This window comes from Microcaecilia unicolor, chromosome 8, assembly GCF_901765095.1.
Source record: "Microcaecilia unicolor chromosome 8, aMicUni1.1, whole genome shotgun sequence".
NCBI lineage: Eukaryota > Metazoa > Chordata > Amphibia > Gymnophiona > Siphonopidae > Microcaecilia > Microcaecilia unicolor.
The window spans coordinates 46,321,520-46,341,648 of NC_044038.1; positions in this window are offsets into that span (position 1 = coordinate 46,321,520).

The following is a 20,129-nucleotide window of genomic DNA, read 5'->3' on the forward strand; positions in this document are numbered from 1 at the left end:
TTCAATTCTGGTCGCCGCATCTCAAAAAGATATAGTGGAATTAGAAAAGGTGCAGAGAAGGGTGACGAAAATGATAAAGGGGATGGGCCGACTTCCCTATGAGGAAAGGCTAAAGTGGCTAGGGCTCTTCAGCTTGGTGAAAAGGTGACTGAGGGGAGCTATGATAGAGGTCTATAAAATAATGAGTGGAGTTGAACGGGTAGATGTGAAGTGTCTGTTTATGCTTTCCAAAAATACTAGGACTAGGGGACATGCGATGAAGCTACAATGTAGTAAATTTAAAACGAATTGGAGAAAATGTTTCTTCACTCAACACGTAATTAAACTCTGGAATTCGTTGCCAGAGAATGTGGTAAAGGTGGTTAGCTTAGCGGATTTAAAAAAAGGTTTGGATGGCTTCCTAAAGGAAAAGTCCATAGACCGTTATTAAATGGACTTGGGGGAAAATCCACTATTTCTGGGATAAGCAGTATAAAATGTTTTGTACTTTTTGGGGATCTTGCCAGGTATTTGTGACCTGGATTGGGCACTGTTGGAAACAGAATGCTGGGCTTGATGGACCTTTGGTCTGTCCCAGTATGGCAATACTTATGTACTTATATGACCCTACTGCCAGGCTCGCTTAGGAGCCCGGTGGTAGTTCTGGCTTTAAGTGTGCAGCGATTACAGTGCTAGAAAATACTTTAGTATTTGTATTTTCTAGTGCAGGGGGCGTGCCTGGCGGTAATCAGGCAGTACTGTACACTGCCTGGTTATTGCTGGGCTAAGGGTTCCCTCAGGAAATGGCCGTGCACCAATGCCTTGGCTTAGTGCATGGCCATTTCTTTTTGGAAAAAAAAATGCTTTTTACTGGTGGCAGTAAAAATTGGCCTCTGCACGTGGCAAACCCAAGCGCCGATGCCACCACAGGGCCCCTTTTACCGCTGTTTGGTAAAAGGACCCCCAAATTAGAACCAATGCAGAGACAGGAGCCTTCTTAAGGTCTGAGTCACTGGATTCCATCTGCAAAGCAGCTACAGGGTTCTCTCTTTATACTTTTACTGTGCATTAATATTTGGACCAAGCTACTGCACAGGAGGACCTTGTCTCTGGTCAAAGCAATGCCAGCCAATCTCTTCCTATGAGCTAGAAGCTCTTGCAATTGACTATGCAGGCTGCTCTCAAGACCAAAACAATATCGAACTGAGCAGGCCCCAAGCTTGAGAGTCACCCAGTCTTTTTCCTGACTCTTTCCTGCATCTCAATGGAGAAAGCAATTCTGCTCACCTGTAATGAATGTTTTCCATAAATAGTAGGACTGATAAGACACACAACTTCTCCCATCTCTTCAAGAATTACATATATTGAGCTTTGAACCCAAGTGAGGAACTGAAGAGACCGCTGCCTGCAAAAAGGGTTGTGCATGCTTAGAACTTTACACTGAGCTCTGGTAGAGCAGTTCTGTCCTAGTCCATTGGAAGATGCTACCCATGCCTTGTCAATCATGCTGTTTACGAAGACCACCTGTTACAAGTGATCAATATTGCTTTATTCAGGCTTTGGTGTAATTGGAAAACTATTTTATTTAAATAAACCTAAACTAGAATCAATTAAGGATTCTGTATTGCTTAAAACAGCAGAAAACAATTATTTTTTTTCCAGAATCCTGTTTATTTCAGGAAGCTGCTTCAAGGCAGAGGGTGTTGGCAGGAATTATATCTGTCTGATGTGTAAAGATTTTCCTTTCGTCAGTTCTGTCTTTATTTTCAACACTTTCATGTTTTCAGCATACATTTTGCATAACCCTAACATGCAGTCATCCAACTAAGATATCAAAATAACTTGGAAATCTATTAAGCTGTGTTTACCACCTAAGCTAAGCAATAGGAAGGGGAATGTAATTGAAATTAATGAATACAGTGAGTTGAAAAACTACAAAATACAATCAGGTCAGATGATAATACATAGGGTGGCTTACATACACACCATTTACTCATCTCTTGGAACATTTAGGGGCCTTTTTACCAATGGGCTTTCTTGCACTTACAGAAAAGTAGCCAAGTGGTTAGCAGCAGAAAGACCACCATTCAAATTCCACTAACAATCCTGGTGACCATGGGCAAGACACTTAACCCTCTATTACCTCAAATTAACCCTCAATTACTTCAGCTACAAACTCAGATAATAACCCCTTTGGGGACTGATGAACCTTTCCTGAATGTAACTCACCATGAACTACCACTAGAACAGTATAACATAAATACTAAAAAAGATACAATAAAACTATCCTTTTAAGCTTGACCTGGGCCTTCTGCCAACAGTACATATATTTTCCCTGGATATTAATATTCCCTTATCTCTTGTTTGTCCTGTTTGTCTGTCCTAATTAGATTGTAAGCTCTGTCGAGCAGGGACTGTCTCTTCATGTTCAAGTGTACAGCGCTGGGTACGTCCAGTAGCGCTTTAGAAATGATAAGTAGTAGTAGGATAAGAGGCAGTACATCGTTTAAGGCAGGGTAGGCTGGAGGAAATGCACATAAGAATTTACTTTTGCAATTCATCTACCTGATATTCAGACAGTGGTGGGCAGGACTTTGACTGAATTCAACCTGAATTTTCAACGCCAGGCCATTTCCGGAGACTGGAATTGAATATCCGGTTTCAATTTTGACCATAGCAACTTAATCGGTTAAGCCAGTATTCAACACTAACCAGTTAAGTGCTTAGTGGTTAAAGATAAGCCTTCTATTTATGTGGCCTATTTTAACCTCTAAACATAGCCAGTTTGGCACAGAATATCTGTACCTAATCGGCTAGGTCACGGGATATAGCCAGTTAGCGGCTAGCTGCTAACCATGAATATTCAACGAGTTAACCGGTTAAGGATTCTGCAGAAAACTAAGGTGAGCGTTTATGAGTGAGGCATAAGACCTTTTTTTTTAGTGGTGCCGTTTTCTCTAAGGTCTTGGCTTAAGTGTGCACTAAAACTGTCAACTTGTTCTGACACTGTAGTTGTCTTTTCATCCACATGTGGATAGTCCAAGGCCTCTAGGAAATTCTCAATGGTCAGCTTTTTTTTGTCTCTGATCTCCTTCCAAACTCTGGGAGGTGCCATTTGTTTCAAGTGGTCACTTAGGGAAAATTTAATTAGAAAATGGTCTGACCATGATAGGGGTATTATTTCAATACTGCTATCCCAGAATTCTGGGATGTCAACCCCCATGTGGGCTACTGTTAAGGAAGGAAGTTATCAACGTGGGTGACTATTCAGTTGGGTTATTTTACCACAAGGTGTCAGTTTGATAAAATGGGACTCCGAATTAAATAACCCAACTTGTGGTAAAATATCTCAACTTATCAGTAGCCCATATTGATAACTTCCTCTTACCACCCCCCCCCCCCCCCCCAAGTCAGGTTATTTTAGCACAGTGAGACCCTGTCCTTAATAACCAGACTTGTGGTAAAATAACCCAAAACAGTATCCCACCTTGATAACTCCCTCCCCTCAAGTGGAAAAAAGTTTCCTACTACTGGTTGGGTGGTTTTCTATTACTACTTATCATTTCTAAAGCGCTACTACACATACGCAGCGCTGTACACTTGAACATGAAGAGACAACCCCTGCTCAACAGAACTTACAATCTAATACTTTCAAATATTATCTTGGTGTACAGTAACAATTTATGTTTGCTTCTATGTCACAGTTGTAAAGAGAACAGAATACCTAAATCATCTGCTAAGGAGATCTATTTTGCAAGCTGCAAGTTGACAATACTGAGAGTCGTTGGTGAGTCACTGATGCAGTTTGGGGTTGTTGTACCAGATAATCATAGCTGTTGGTGCAATGGGGGTTGGCACATTGGGGATAATCACACATACTTGGGATTAACCCTGCTATTGTATCAGGAGCTTGGTTAATGGCAATACTCTGCCAGATGACTTCTGAAGGAGGGGAAATTCAGGGGTCCTTTTACTAAGCCGCATAAGCATCTACACGCGCCCAACGCATGCCAAAATGGAGTTACCACTTGACTACCAAGTGGCTCTTGCGATAATTTCATTTTTGGTGCGCGTCCAATACGCGCGACTGAAAATATTTTTAATTTTTGGGAGCACGTAATGGCATTTGGCGTGCCTAGGTCATTACCACCCAGTTACCGCGTGAGTCTTTACTGCTAGGTCAATGGCTGGCGGTAAGGTCTCAGACCCAAAATGGACACGCGGCAATTTTCATTTTGCCGCACGTCCATTTTCAGCAAAAATTTTAAAAAGGCCTTTTGTACAGGCGTGCTAAAAAATGGATCAACGTGCATCCAAAACCTGCGCCTACACTACCACAAGCCATTTTTCAGAACGCCTTTGTAAAAGGACCCCTCAGAAAGGTAGCCAACTTGCTAGCAAATGGCAGATGGGCTACTCAAGTGTCATGCGGTTGTGCAACTCTCTCAATATTGCAAGCATCCACAATAGTGCACACTCTTTTGGAAGAGTGTGAGCTATTAATGACACATTTCCTGCTCTTCCAGGAATAATGACACAAAATGTCATTGATATTTTCAACGTTGTTTCAATTAAATGTGCATCCCTCGGTTCGGGGGGCGTGTCAAGATGGCTGCCTAACCGGTTGAACGGCAGAGAGCTCTGAGCGTTTGGGGGGGAAAAATTTATTCCTATTCTCCAATAATGCCTCATTCTAAAAGAAAGGGGAAGCTAAAGTTAGATCCTCAGCCTACCTTGACGTCTTCTCCGGCCCAAGCGTCTCTTGAGCGCTACTTCACCGGTTTCTCCAGGTCCCATAGGGAGGAGGATCCCATAGCGGGAGCTCTCGGAGAAGCGCGATCCCCGCTGGGAGAGGAAACCTCTCTTTCACCACCATCAACGCTTCGGACTCCTCCGTGTTCAGCGTCGACGGCGTCCCTGGAGGGAAACCCCGCCGATCCCGGAAGTGTATCGGCTGGGGTAACCAGCGAGGACCCGGGCATGCAAAAGTCGACACTGAAGTCTGAGGGAGTTTATCTTTCCTCAGCAAAAAATCCGGAGGTGACATTGGAATCGATTGGGGTGATGTTGAACCTGATGAACTCTACACTACAAAAAACCTCAGGTGATGTGTTAAATTTAAATGCCAAGCTGGAAGAGCTAAAAGTAAATGTTGATTCTGTTAAAGATAATTTAACAAAGCAAGTGGCTAATCTTGGCAAAGAAGTTGAATCATTTAAGGAGTTTAAGACTATGCTTGTTAAAGACAATATGGACATAAGAAGAAAAATTGAACAATTAGAGAATTATAACAGACGGCTTAATCTCCGACTGTTGAATTTTCCTAAGCTCTCGGGGGTAACTCCGATAGAAACATTCAGAAGATATTTAAATGAGATCCTCAAAATTCCCCTGGATGCTATTCCTCCGGTGAATAAAATTTACTTCATTCCTAAACCAAAAGGGGAACTGCGAGGAACAGAAAATATTATACCGGACTTCCAAAATACTTCTGACATTTTGGAACAATCTTCTGAAACAATACTTGATAGAGCCACATTATTGATTTCTTTTGTTTTTGAACAAGACTATAATAATATATTAAGATTGTATTTTCGTAATGCTAAGGCTCAATTTTGTGGTTCTAAGATCTGGATTTTTCCAGACGTAACCAAACAGACACAACAAAAAAGGAAAGCCTTTCTTATTTTGAAACAGAGAACAATTGATATTGGTGGTTCTTTTTTCTTGGCATATCCAGCAAAATGTGTGGTTAAGTTAGGTCAGACTAAATATACTTTCTTTTCACCGGAACAACTGAAATCATTCCTAGATGTGAAACAGTTGAAATGATTTATAACCTGGAGTAATAGCAGCTTTTACTTGGTAACAAATGTTGATTTTTTTTATTTCTGTAACTTCTCTGATTCTATCACTCCCCCCTCAAATTTTGAGGTCTAAGGAAGGTTAAACTATTTTTCTTTTAAATGTATAAGTTTCTTGTCCATTGCAAGATTTATTTCCTTTTGAAGTTTTTTTTTTTCCCCCTTTATAATTTACTGATAAAACACTGGATGAGAATGTTATGGTGTATATCATTTGCCTGTGTTTCTAGCAAGGATTACCTTGTTAAATGTATAATAAAACCATAAATAAATAATAATAAAAAAATAAATGTGCATCCCTCTAGATATCTACATTACAAGCCTGTATTTGTCAAGTAGTAATGTTGAGATATGGTTTTGTGAAGGGGGTTGTGTTCATGGAGAAGGATCAGTTAGTTTTGGCTAAATACATTATTGAAATATCCAGTTTATTCTTGCAAACTCCCTCCTCTCCCCCACCCATGTCTTTTACTTACCCAGATAAAAGCATGAGAGCTATGGGAGCTTTTGCTTAATTTAAGCTGATGAGGACAGACATTTTCAGCCAGAACAATTTACCTAGATAACTTCCTATGGGGCCCACAGCAGGTAAAAGGCTTTTTAAAAAAAGGAAATTTGTTACATTTGTACCCCGCGCTTTCCCACTCATGGCAGGCTCAATGCGGCTTACATGGGGCAATGGAGGGTTAAGTGACTTGCCCAGAGTCACAAGGAGCTTCCTGTGCCTGAAGTGGGAATCAAACTCAGTTCCTCAGTTCCCCAGGACCAAAGTCCACCACCCTAACCACTAGGCCACTCCTCCACTCCAATAACTTGCCGCATGGCCATTTCCCGGGAGAGCCCTTACCGCCACCTATTTAGGAGGCGGTAAGGGCTTCCGTGCTAATCTAGCAGTAACTGGGCAGCGTGCGGTGCTGTCCGATTACCACTGGGTAAGCCCCTGCTGCTAACCCCTAAAACACATTCAGATGCAACAGAAATGGCAAACGGTGGGGGCAGGCACTACCGCCAGGCTCCTGTGGCAGCCTGGTGATGGTGCCGGATTGCCGCATGGTAAGGCCACAGTAGACTTACCACACTTTATTAAAAGGGCCCCTATGTACCTATATAAATGCCTTTGAAAAATTCCTTCAGAACTGGTTTGATTCTTCTAAATAGAAACAAATCCCTGTTCTGACAGTTCTTTAAGAGTAACCCAAAAGAAAACGTACAAAGAGTTTCTGTTGTGATGAATGACAGCTAAAAAGATATGAACTGTACTGACAAGGTTCTTTTTCCAGTATCTTAAGCACCTGTCTGGAAAAACGCAAGACATGCACCCAAGACAGTTTCATATGCAGTAGCTCCAAGTGAAAAGTTTGGTGTTGAGATGATTAAGTTTTCTGCAGCTTTCTCAGCCTCTCCAGAGACAAGTTTCAGAGATATTATATAGCACCATATTGTATCTCTGCTGAGACGGTAAATGTGAACTTTAAGCCCCCATTGGGAATGTCAAGTTTGTCAAAAATAATAGCTCTAGATTAATAAGCAAAGCCCAGTTTTTCAGTAACTGCAGAATAATAGGCATCTAAGGATTTTCCATATGGGTGCAATAGCAAAAGGTCATCAAACCCTTTTTCCATCAAATCGGTGCCTGAGAGAATTAGTTCATTAAATGCAAGGAAGAAGAACAGACATAAAATACTGCATTTTATTTTCCAGCCCATGTATTCCCAATCCAAAACTAGGTACAAATAATTTTCTAATATAGTGTAAATGATAAGAAATAAAAAGTATTGTGGAATCTCTGTTGCATGAATTTCTTTAGGTAGAAATTCAGCGTGCAATTTTCTACTAGATTTCTGTGGCTGAATGGATGTTGAGCACATGGGTAGACTGATAGAAAACATTAACACATGAAATAATGTATTGGTGTGAATCAAAAAAACAAACCCGACGTGGCCACGTTTCGCCCTCAGGAAAAACGTGGCCACGTCAGGTTTGTTTTTTGATTCACACCAATAAATTATTTCATGTGTTAATGTTTTCTATCAGTCTACCTTTTTTATTATTATTCTACCATAGTAAGGAGACTGTTGCCTTTTTTTGTCTGTTGTTGAGCACATGGGAAAACTCCCTTTGAAAAGTTCTGCAGGGAAATGTATGCATGCTGTCTACAATGAGCGTATCCCCCCCCCCCCCCCCCATTGGAAAAAGTAGAAGAGAGGTGAGTAGGGCAAAGGCAGACATGCTCTTTATCTTGTTTTCTTCACAAACATAGAAATATAGGGATCCATTGACTAAAATGCATTAAAATCTGGGTTTCAACATTTGTTAACACAGGAGTTTCCCACGAACTAGGCCCAGATTTAATGTGGCCATATTTAGGGCTTTTAAAATCATTTGTTTTTGCAGGTCCCTTGGCAATTTTTCTATTAGCACATGGGACTTCCAAAGAAATAAACTTTGATTTCCTCAAATTATTACTTTAAAAATAGTGAAGCCTGTGAAAACTGGGATTACTTTAATCAGTGGAATTTGAATTAGAGACTTAAGTATATGTATTGTTAAATAACTTCTGGTTTTTAAAAGAGAAAGAATGTAATCAGATGTATTATTTCTAACTAATACTGGACAATAAGTATGTTTTTCAATGAAATGATTTGACTATACACCGTATTGGCCTTGAAGAAGCCAACCAGATGATCAATGTGGAATAATGAATTAGACGAGTAATATCTGGGGATAATCAGGTTAATACCACTTTTTTTTCCTGTTTACTGTTTAATTGATCTCCTTATCTTGTTTCACTCTCCCTATTTAGTGGTCTAAGGAAGAGAATAGAATTACCTGACTGAAATAATTCCTACATATTACTTTCTCTGTATTTCCAGCAAGTTGTTTTATCGCTTGTAAAAATTTAAATGGTTATAAATAAAAAATTTTAAAAAAAGAAATAAACTTTGGAACATTTACTCAGGGCCGTGCCAACATAGTAAGCGGGGTAAGCACCGCAGGGGGGCGCCGACCTCTGGAGGGCGCCGCTGTGGTGCTTACCCTCGCCGCTTACCTCAGCTCTGCGCCGCCTTGGGGGCTTTAAATCTTTTACCTCCGACAGTCACACCAGCTGAGCAGGGTCAGTGAAAGCGCTGCCGACGTCTCCAGCCTTCCTTTCGTGCTTGCTTGTTCGTTCCCTCAGTGTCCCGCCCTCGCAAGGAAATGATGTCAGAAGAAGGCAGGACACTGAGGGAACGAATGAGCGAGCGCGAAGGGAAGGCTGGAGACGTCGGCAGCGCTTTCACTGACGCTGCTCAGCTGCTGCGACTGTCTGAGGTAAAAGATTTAAAGCTGACAGCTGAGGTAAGGGAAGGGCAGAGAGGGACATGGATAGGAGGGCAGGGCCCAGGGAGAGAGGAGAAATTGCTGGACATGAAGGGGAGGGGAGAAGAGAATTGTTGGACATGGATGGAGGGGAGGGAAGGGAAGACAGAGGAAGGAGATGCACATGGATGGAGGGGAAGGGAGAGAGAAGAAATGCTGGGCATGGATGGAGGGGAGGAAAGAGAGAGGAAGGAGATGAGATGAGGGAAAAGGAAGAGAGGAGAAAAGCTGCACATGGATGGAGAATATAGGCAGAAGCTGGATTCACTGGACAGTCAAGTCTGCGGAGGACCCAGCTTTTACTTATGGATATAGAGCAAGAAATGAAGAAGAAAGGAGGAAAGTAAAGAAATAAATGGAAAGGAAGCCCTGGAAATGGAGTTAAGAGGACAGATAGCAGCAGAATCAGATACTGGGCCAGCATGATCAGAAAAAGAAAGTCACCAGATAACAAAGGTAGAAAAAAATCATTTTATTTTCATTTTAGTGTTTGGAATATGTCCACTTTGAGAATTTACACTGCTATCTTATTTTGCAATGTATAGCAATTTGTTTCTAAGAATATTGCTGACAATTCCTGTCAGTGTGGCAAGTGGTGAGCGATCATTTTCGCGGTTAAAAATCATAAAAAATTATTTGCGATCAAGTGTTTTGCAAGAAAGGCTTGTAAGCCTTGCTATGATTGCTATTGAGAATGATATATGTGCCCAGTTAGATATCAAAGATTTAATTACTAATTTCGTGAACATGAAAGCACGAAAAGCTAAGTGGTTGTAAACCCTCTATTTGTTGAGCAATCCCACAAAGATGCACTCCATCTTTCAGCTCCTATTTCCTTAGCATCTTGTGCCGGGGGGGGGGGGGGGGGTGCCAACTGATAGTCTGCAGGGGGGCACCAGAGACCCTAGGCACGGCCCTGCATTTACTGCCTCATATTTAGGAGACATTGAGTGTTCCCAGGTTAAGTCTGAATTATCTAGTTACCGCATGCTAATGCAAATGCACTAACTAGATAATACTTCCAAGCCTATTCTCTGCCCATGACATGCCCCCTTCCAAAGATATTATTTAAAAAAATAATGCATAATTAGCACATGCAAACTGGCAAATTACCACAAAACACGTTAACATGTTTTGCGGTAAGACTTTTTTCATATGCTAAACATCCGTTAGGGCTTAAAGCCCTTTAGTAAAAGGGACCCACAGAAAATAATAACAGACAAAAACCATGAGAACTATCCAGTTTACCCAGTATTTCAACCTCTTCTCTTTCAGAGGTCTTTGGTGCTTGTTCCATGTTTTCTTTAATTCTGGTACTCTCCTTGTTTCCACCACCTCCATTGGGAGAGTGTTCTATATGTCCATCACCATTTTTGTAAAGAAAACATTTCTTTGATTATTCCTGAGTCTATTCCATTTTACCCTCATCCTAGATCCAGAGCCTCCTTTCCAATGAAAAAAGCCTGATACTTGTGTGATTTGAATGCCTCTATCATACCTATCTTTCCTGCCTGTTCTCCAGGGTATATATATTTAGATTTTTAAGTCTGTTCTCATATGCTTTATGACAAAGACTTTTGACCATTTTAGTAGCCACACTTTGGACTGACTCATCTAATTTACACCTTTTGAAACCGTGAAAGGGTGATGGACAGTACTTCAAATCGTTCCTTGGTCCGCTGCACACCTCCCCCAGGTCTCCGGGTGCAGTGTGTCATCCCCCCCCCCCCCCCCCCCCCGTGCATCACCTCCAAATCCCCCCCCCCCCCCCCGGTGCATTCTTCCTACCTGCTGAGAGCAGCCAAGCAGCTGTCGGCTCTGCTAGTTCCCTGCACCCTCTGCCCTGGAAAAGGAAGTAACAGCAGAGGGAGCAGGGAACCAGCGGAGCCGACAGCCACGCGGCTGCTCCCTGCACCCCTCCTGCCGTGTGCACCCGGGGTGGACCGCCCCCACCGCCCCACCCTCGGTATGCCATTGCTTCAAATGAGCTCTCTCTAGAGACTTATACAGAGGCACTATCACCTTGTTTTTACTATTGACAGTTCCTCTCCTAATACAACCAAGTATTCTTCAGGCTTTTCCTGGCACCTCATCTACCTGTTTGACCATCACCCCAGGTATCATTCTTCTCTGATGTACAGAAGAACTCCTTCCTTTATAATGTTCTGCTCCCTGCATTTTTTAGGATTCAATCTTAGCTGCCAAATTCTAGCATGTTTACCCTGTTGCACATTTTGGTATCATTAGCAAAACGGTAAACATGTTGTGACAGCCTGTACATACTATTAAAAAAAAACATTGAAAAGAACCAGCACAGGACTGATCCCTGCCTTACACCACGAGAAACACCCTTTTCCTCTGAGTGAACTCCATTTACCATTAGCTTTTGTTGCCTCACTTTAGGGCCCTTATTAAGGACACTGTATAACATTGGGTACTGAAATTTCTGACTAGTGTGTAAATTTGGATGTGCAAATTATAGAATAGTGTCAGCTCTGCCCCTAACTGATGGGCCCTTTTACTAAGCTGTGGTAAAAAGTGACCTTAGCATATACTTACTTGTGTCATTCCCTCACACTAAAACCATTTTTACCGCCTGGGTAAAATGGCTGATTTTTCTATTTTCAGCATTAATGTCACACGCTGATCTTCCTATTAGTGCATGGCCATTAGCACGTGAGTAATCTTACCCATACCTATTTTGTAGGCAGTAAGGGCTTATATGCTAACCACACACTAATCAGTTAGCATGCGGCGATGTAGCTGTGCTAACCGATTAGTGCAGAACATGCTTACTCTCCGCCCCCAGTGCTAAAAAATAAAGGGATTTTTTTAGCACATGGGAAGCGCATGTAAAAATTACCGTGAGATGCCTGAGTGTGCCCCGTGGTAAACACTTTTTTGTTGCTAATTGGATTTAAATAACAATAAGTGGCGTTAAATGATGCTAATTGGTATTAATTTGTAGTTATGCATTAAGACATTATTCTATAAAAATAGGCCTAGATATTCAGCGCTATTTAACCAGCCTGGAGCAGTTCTGGGCCAGTTAAATAGCAATTAGATGGATGAACGCCAACATTCAGCACGCGATATCCAGTTATTTCCACTGAATTAGCGCTTGGTGACTAACTGGCTATATCGCACAATATAACTGGCTATCCACGAATATTCAAGCACCAGCCATCTGTTTAGCAGGCAAATTGGGCTGCCTGAATAGAAGTCCTATCTTTGCCCGCTATTAACTTAACCAGCCAACACTGAATATTCACATAGCCAGTTAAGTTAAAGCTGGCCAACCCCCTCCCCCCCCCCCCCCCCCCCCCCAGATAGTCAATGCAGGTCACTGGAAATGACTCAGCATTGAATATACAGGGCCAGCGCCATCGGCAGCAGCTGGGTCCCACCCTTGCTTTCATCATTTCCTATCTGGCGGGACCCGGCCGATGGAAGCCTGCAGAGCCAGCGTAGGCAGCAATAATTAAATCACTGTAGACACCAGGGATGCCTGTAAGGTACACCATGGAAGGATGGGGTTCAGCGACAGGCAGGCAGATGCCGGGATGCCACGAAGAAGGAGAGATGTTGATATGGGGTAGGTGAAAAAAAATCAATAATTTTTTTTATATCTCCGGGGGAGGGGGAGCTGTTGTGTGTGCCGTGGAAGGGCTCATTCTAAATTAGCTCTGGGCTCATCCAAAATACTGGGTCTGGCTATGCCACTGGCCTCCAGAATGTCCATTTGCCACCCTTGCCCTTCACAAATTTGTGTCTGCTTGCACATGCATACAAATGAACGGACAGAAACAGACGCACCCCTGCCTGTACGACAAATAAAGGAACTATCGTGTACTCTGGAATAAAGCCAATAACACTGCACAATTGGAAAATTACCAGCCTCCTGTAAAGATATTTTAACATGATTAATACAAACTTATGATTGAAAAAGAAATGATTTTTCTAACAAAGAGAATGAATAAAGACTTTGTGTTTTTTTTAAAAAAGATATTACGATGCCTGCTTTCCTTATACACCAAAGTAAGCCACCAGCCATGCTCTGAAGTATGTCGAGTTTTGCCAAACCACCCACAGTATAATTGCTGATTTCATGTTTGTTAGCTCAGATCTGTACCCAGAGTTCAGACTGAGAAACAGAGAAGTGGCCATTCCCATCTCATTACAACTAACAATATTCTTTTGAATAACTACAATTACAAGTTATCATCATTTAGTCCCACTATAATTAATTTACACCAGAAAGATTTGCAAGTGCTTGAGAAAACATGTTCATTCTTACCTTTGATTGCCATTAACGTAAACATCCATTGAGTCCCACAGATCAGTAGACTGATAGAACAAGCTTTGCTTGGTCTATGGCACAATTTCATCCCATTCACCCTTCATTTTAACTTCTTTAATAAAGCCACAATGTACTTAAAAACACTTCATGTTAGGTATTACACAATAGACGAAATAGCACCTTTGAAAACCAGGGACTTCAGCGTTTATAGATTGCTAATTTAGTTTAATGGGTCTATTGTGGTGTTAAATTTGCATCATGTAAATTGCTGGGTTTTGTCTTGTACTCCAGGTACAAAACAGCATGCAAGTTTTGTTATAAAGGTCACAACTGACATTGGAAAACTGGGGAATCATTAACACAGGTAAAAATATAAGAACTAAAGACTTAGATGGTATAATGGTAAAATCGAATGATTTTTAAATCAGTCTTTATTAACATTGTTTAGCACTGGACTGGCTGTATTTCTCACATGCATTGTGTGACAATTAAAAAAAGACATTGGCAGATACTTAATCTAAGATTGTATGTTTTTTTAGTAAGGGATTGCTTAAAAAGGATAAAAAGTATGGATATGTGTAAACAAATATGTTCAGTGTTTTTTTCCTTTTCCAGAACATTTAGGGCCCTGTTTACTAAGCAGTGCTATGGGCACGCTAGTGTTTTTAACACACGCTAAAAATTAGCGCATGCAAATGCTAGAGACAGCCATAGGAATATTTATTTGTTGCATTTGTATCCCACAATTTCCCACCTATTTGCAGGCTCAGTGTGGCTTACATTATTCCGTAGTGACAGACGCCATTTCCGGATTTGATAAATACCCACCTCTTCAATGCTGCATTCGGCACCTAACTCTTACCGTTCACTAAATCCAGACTGCCCCAATTTGACCGCCCCTATCGGACTGTCCGTTCACTTGTCTCTTAGATTGTAAGCTCCTTGAGCAGGGACCGTCCCTCTATGTTAAATTGTACAGCGCTGCGTAACCCTAGTAGCGCTTTAGAAATGTTAAGTAGTAGTAGTAGTAGTAGTGGTATAGCATTAAAGTTCGTAAATGATAGAGTATATTACAAAGTGGTATTGCACTAGTGTTCATAGATGATAGAGTAAATTACATTATGCTATAGTGGCAATCGCCATTTCCGGATCTGAGAAATACAAAGTGGTATAGCATTGAAATTCGTAAATGATAGATTACAAAGTGGTATTGCATTAAAGTTCATAGATGGAGTAAATTATAGGGTAGGTTAAATGGTCAAATATAGAAAGTCCATTTCTGGCATGGGAAATAAAGTGGTGGTGCATAACGCGTTACACGTGTCCGCGTAAGTGAGGTAGTCCAGTGTATGAGTGTCTAGCATTTAGTGCATGTTAATTTTAGCGCATGCTAAAAACACTAGTGCACCTTAGTAAACAGGGTCCTTAGCTTTCTCTTGTGATTTTCTTGATTGTTTTGTTCTCTTTTTCACATTTATTTTAATGAAAATATTTAAGGTGTTTTCAAACATTTGAATACATGCCACTTAATTATATGTTAATGTTCATTAAACTCAATTTTGCATGCACTATTTTTTTTAACTGCCCAGACAACAAAGGGGTCATTTTACTAAAGGGTATTAAGTTGCTGGCACCGAAGCACGTTAACATCTAAAATGCATTAAAACAGCACAGGAAGAAACCTGTGCTAGCTGCTTACGGCAGGAATGGGTGGTGTGTGGAGATGACTAGGGTGGTGCAAAAGAGTAGCCTGTTGTGATAGGTAGCACAGGTTATTACCATGCACTAGCTGTCACGACTGACAATAGTGTGACTAAACTTACCACCACCCAAAAGGAGCCAATAGGTACAGACCAGTAGTGTGTCTGCTGTCATAAAAAGCGTTGCAGTGTTGTCCCCCCCCCCCCCCCATTATCTGATCTCCATGCCCAGCACCCCCTCATATGATCCACCCTCTGTGATGAAACCCCTCTCATCTAAAACTTCACACCCCAAGCACAAGCCCCCTCCCAAATCCCACACCCCACCCTTCCCCAGCCCCCTTCATTGGTGTTTCTTACAGGGAAAGATGCTCCTTAGCAGCAGTACTGTAAGAGTAATGCTAGGGGTCAAGGGGGCCATTTTGGATCCCAGTGTAGTCCTGGGTAGACGCAAAGGGGGAAGGCTCATCCCCAGAACTATTGAACACCAATGAAGACTCCCAGGTAGGTCCACAGAGGGTGGTCAAGGTGGGAGGGAGAGGTGACTTTGGAGACGGAGTAGTTTGACCGTTTTATTTGGGGGGGAGCAAAGGGCTTGGCATATTAGCATATTCATTTGCATAAATGCATCTCATACGTATTCATTATAGTTATTACAAAAACACGCACGCACGCACAAGACTAAAATGCTGAATATGAAGGCAGCATATCAAAACATTGAAGATATATATATATTTTTTTTTTAATTGAAATGAGCCTGAACCATGGAAAATTTCTTTGAGAGTACATTTCCCCTCTCCCCCTCCCCTAGGTCTGACACCAGCACCCTCCCTTTTCCTCCTTCTCCAAATCCCAGCTTTATCACCCTCCTTACCAGCAACTCCCCATACCATGCCATATGGATAGAAAAAAATATACCCCCAAACAGGCAGCATATTTGCTGGAGCCATCCACAGGCAGCACTTTTTTACTAGCTCTCCTTTCCCAGGGGCAGCACTCACCCCCCCCCCCCCCCCCCCCCAGGCATACCTTTTTTCTTTTGCCCCCCCCCCCCCCCCCCCCCCCTCCGCTGACAGCACTTACCCCCAGGGGCAGCTCATAGCAGTTTGCTGCCTGAGTTGAAGGATGAGGTGGCATCCCCTAAGGCAAAGAAAAGAAAGGGAGCCATGAAAACTCTGATCAGGAAGGAGGATGAGGATGTCCTCTCACTCTAAACACTAGTGAGGCAATTGTCTCAGGAAAAAAGAATGCAATTTATATTCCCAAGCTATACAAAACAAAAACTGCCAAATACTCAACAAAAATTATTTAAGTTAAATTATGTTGCTTGGAACTCTAATTTTAAAAATACTGACCCCTAACACTGCATTTTCACAGTGTTAAATGCAAGCATATATTCTGCATCCACAGGGGCCTTCTTCATGCAACAATGAGCGCGAGCATTTCCCCATAGAATTCACCATACAAAATAAAATCTGATTCTGGTTTCATCTCAGTATCAGCAACATAACCCCTCTCCAGCAAACACATTGGGCCCAATATTCATCTGGCAGCAGTCAGTGTTTGCTAACCACAGCTGGCTTTATTCCTGGATATTCAGTGTCACGCCATATCTATGTACCGGCATTGAATATTCAGGCATACACAGCTGGATAAAACATAACTTGTGTGATATTCAGCACTTAACCAGCTAGAATGAACCACATTAAGATAGTACTGTGTTTTATGGGGTTATCCTAGCCAATTAACTGGCCAATGATCAGAAGCCCTGCGCTGTTCCAAACTAAATAGCATTCTAAAAATAGCGCTGGAACAGTGCAGGCCTATAATGACTTATGACCAGAACTAATAGCATACGAATTTATGCATGCTATTAGTTCTGATCATAGGGGTGAAGTGTGGGAGGATTGTGCCTGAGCATGTGCTTGTTTGTCAAAAGCCCAGACCTGTCAAACAGCAGAAGAGGTTTGACAGGTCCACGATTTTCTCCCAGACCTGTCAACCCTAAGCCCAGTGGACCTCCTGCTCTCCCCCCCCCCAACCCCCCCCCCCCCCCCCAAATCTCTGGTGGTCCAGTGGGACCATTAGCTTCTCCCCACCCCCACCCCTTTAACATTGAACAAAAATGCTCTGGTGGTGGACTGCTAGCTTCACCCTCCTCCTCCCATCCGCCAGCATCAACTAAAATGTCCTAGTGGTCCAGTGGACCATTATCTCTCCCTCTCCAACACCGCCCCAACCCCCTGCCCTTGGCCTACCTTGTTGTAGTAGTTGGAGGAGGGAGGAACTAGCACTCCCTCCCTCACTTCTCTTCGGGCGCCTCCTCAAATGGTGGTACCCTGCCCTGCCCAGTGCATCCTGGGATGTGCTGGGTGGGGTTAAGTTCCATATAAGGGTTAAGCCCTGCCCAGCGCATCCCAGGATGCGCCGGGTAGGGAACCACCATTTTGAGGACCACAAGGGTATTTTTGTTCAATGTGGGAGGAGGGAAAGCTAGCAGTCCCACTGGAACACCAAGGTTTTTGTGTTTTGGAAAACTGGAACTAGCTGGACTGTTACACATTCCTACACAGACACTACACGCTAGCAGAATCTGTCACCTCAGTCACACATGCAGAACATGGACAGACCCTTGTGTGATAAAAATAGGGAACCACAAAACACGTACACAAAAACTGAAACAGAGATCCCCTCAAGAAAGCCAGCCTCTGTAAGTAGGGTTAATGGAGGGCATAGCCACTAACCAACTCATGGAATACACGTTACACTTTTCCATACTTCACAGCTCTCAGTCAGGCTTCCGTCCAAGCCACAGCACAGAAATCCTGCTAACATCACTGATGTCAGACCTGAGAAACGTGATCAGCACGGGTCGCAGGGCCTTGATCCTCCAATTCAACATGTCATCAGCTTTTGACCTGGTAGACCATGGGCTGCTACTAAACATGCTAGACAACATAGGAATAGGTGGCAAGGCCCTATCCTGGTTTGAGGGATTCCTGAACAGCAGATCCTACAAAGTTAATGCAAATTTAAATAAGCTTAAGCAAACTTTGTGTGAGAGTTTACTATCACATTTTTGATTGTATTTCTTGTGAATAATAAGCACAAAGCAGGTAATTTTACAATGTAATTTACATGCTTACGTGTCCTCATACATGTGCAAATGGCCACTTATACAATATCGAGGTGATGATGCCCCTGTATAAGTCTCCGGTGAGACCTCATTTATAGGCAGATGATCAAAAGTAAACACCAGCGCTAGAGTGGCCATGTTTGCTCCGTCCCGATGATCAGAGCCAACGAGTACATGTAGCAAGGAGCTCACTGGCTGTGAATGCAATCAGCATGCAAATGCATGATAAACAGGGCATTGTCTATTCCTCCTCAATGCTCAGCATGCAGCACACCAAACAAAGGCGCTGCTTCTGTGTCAAACCCTATGCCAGCTTGGAGATGGCATTAGGGTTTGCCTGGGCATTTGGGAAGAATGGAGAGACCCTGTCCAGCATGCATTCACATGCTCACAGCCCCCCCTGCACACAAAGGGCTGGAGATCCAGTGGAACTTCAGACCTCTCCCCCCCCTGCAATAAAGATCAAATCCCTAGTAGCCCCCTTCACCAGCCCTTAACCCTAGAACGCATGACGTTAAAAATATACATATTAACGTCATGGGGGCCTTTTAGGCCCCCATGCACATAATGTAGAAAAACACACTTAAATAACTTTCACAAGTTTATTTCAAAATTGCTCAATAAAATATGAATAGTGGACAACATTTTAATTATAATTTTTCACAGAAAACACCAAAAAATCTTTTTTTCCCCAAATTTCACGCAAAGACATGAAAACACACAAAAATGCATAGAAATCTATAGCAAACTAGCTGCAGCTACATTTTTATTCTAACTTTCTTTTCTATTATATTAGTCTTCCAAACAATTCTGACATGTTATTTTTTCAGAAGAGTGTTCTTTGCAAACAGTTTCCTTACAAGTGGAACAATATCACTCAGTTTTCCTCTCTATGTTTCTTGGACACATGAAACAACGCTTTCGTTTTCTTTCTCCTGGCTCTGGAGTAATCTGAAACTGTACGCCACACCGTTTCATTGCTTCTTTAGTTTTCTTTGGCAAGCATTTCAAGTCGCTTCGCTCTATCATGTGAGGTATTACAAGTTCATGACAAAGGTCCTTCAAGAATAAGCGTCTCCTGTCCTTCCTCTGTGCATGAAATTCAGGATGAGTTTCTGTATAAATAATGAATGAATTTAGGGCTGCTACATCAAGCATATTTGAAAATAGTACTACAGGCCATCGTTTTGTTTGCCTCTTACACGAATATTCTCCCACCATCTCATCCATTTTATCTACACCTCCTTTTGTTGCATTGTAATGCAGGATGATTTCTGGTTTCAATTTTTGGTTATTGCTGTCAACACTGCAATCGTGATGCATGGTACTGAGTAAAATTACAGATTTCTCCTTCTTTGCCTTGTAAGATACCAAAGTCGCTTTGTTATTAAATCCAAAGACACTCTCATAAAGTGCTCGCTGACGATTGTGTTTGAGTGCTGCTGGAATTTCTCGTCTGTTTTGCTTTATAGTACCAACAAGTGTAATAGCTTTTGCAAGCAGAAAATTGCCTAGTTCAACATTGGTGAAATAATTGTCCATGGTGATGTTTCTACCTGAATTGAATATTGGAACAGCAAGAGTTTTGACTATTTCAGACCCCAGATCCTTCTGTACTGGTGCACCAACCTCTTTGCCACAGTAGATTACGCCATTTATGCCATAATAATTTGCAGAATCACACATCCAGAAGATTTTTATACCGTACTTGGCTGGCTTGCTGGGCATGTATTGTATGAATTTGCAGCGTCCTCTGAACGGTACAAGTTGCTCATCTACAGTAACATTAG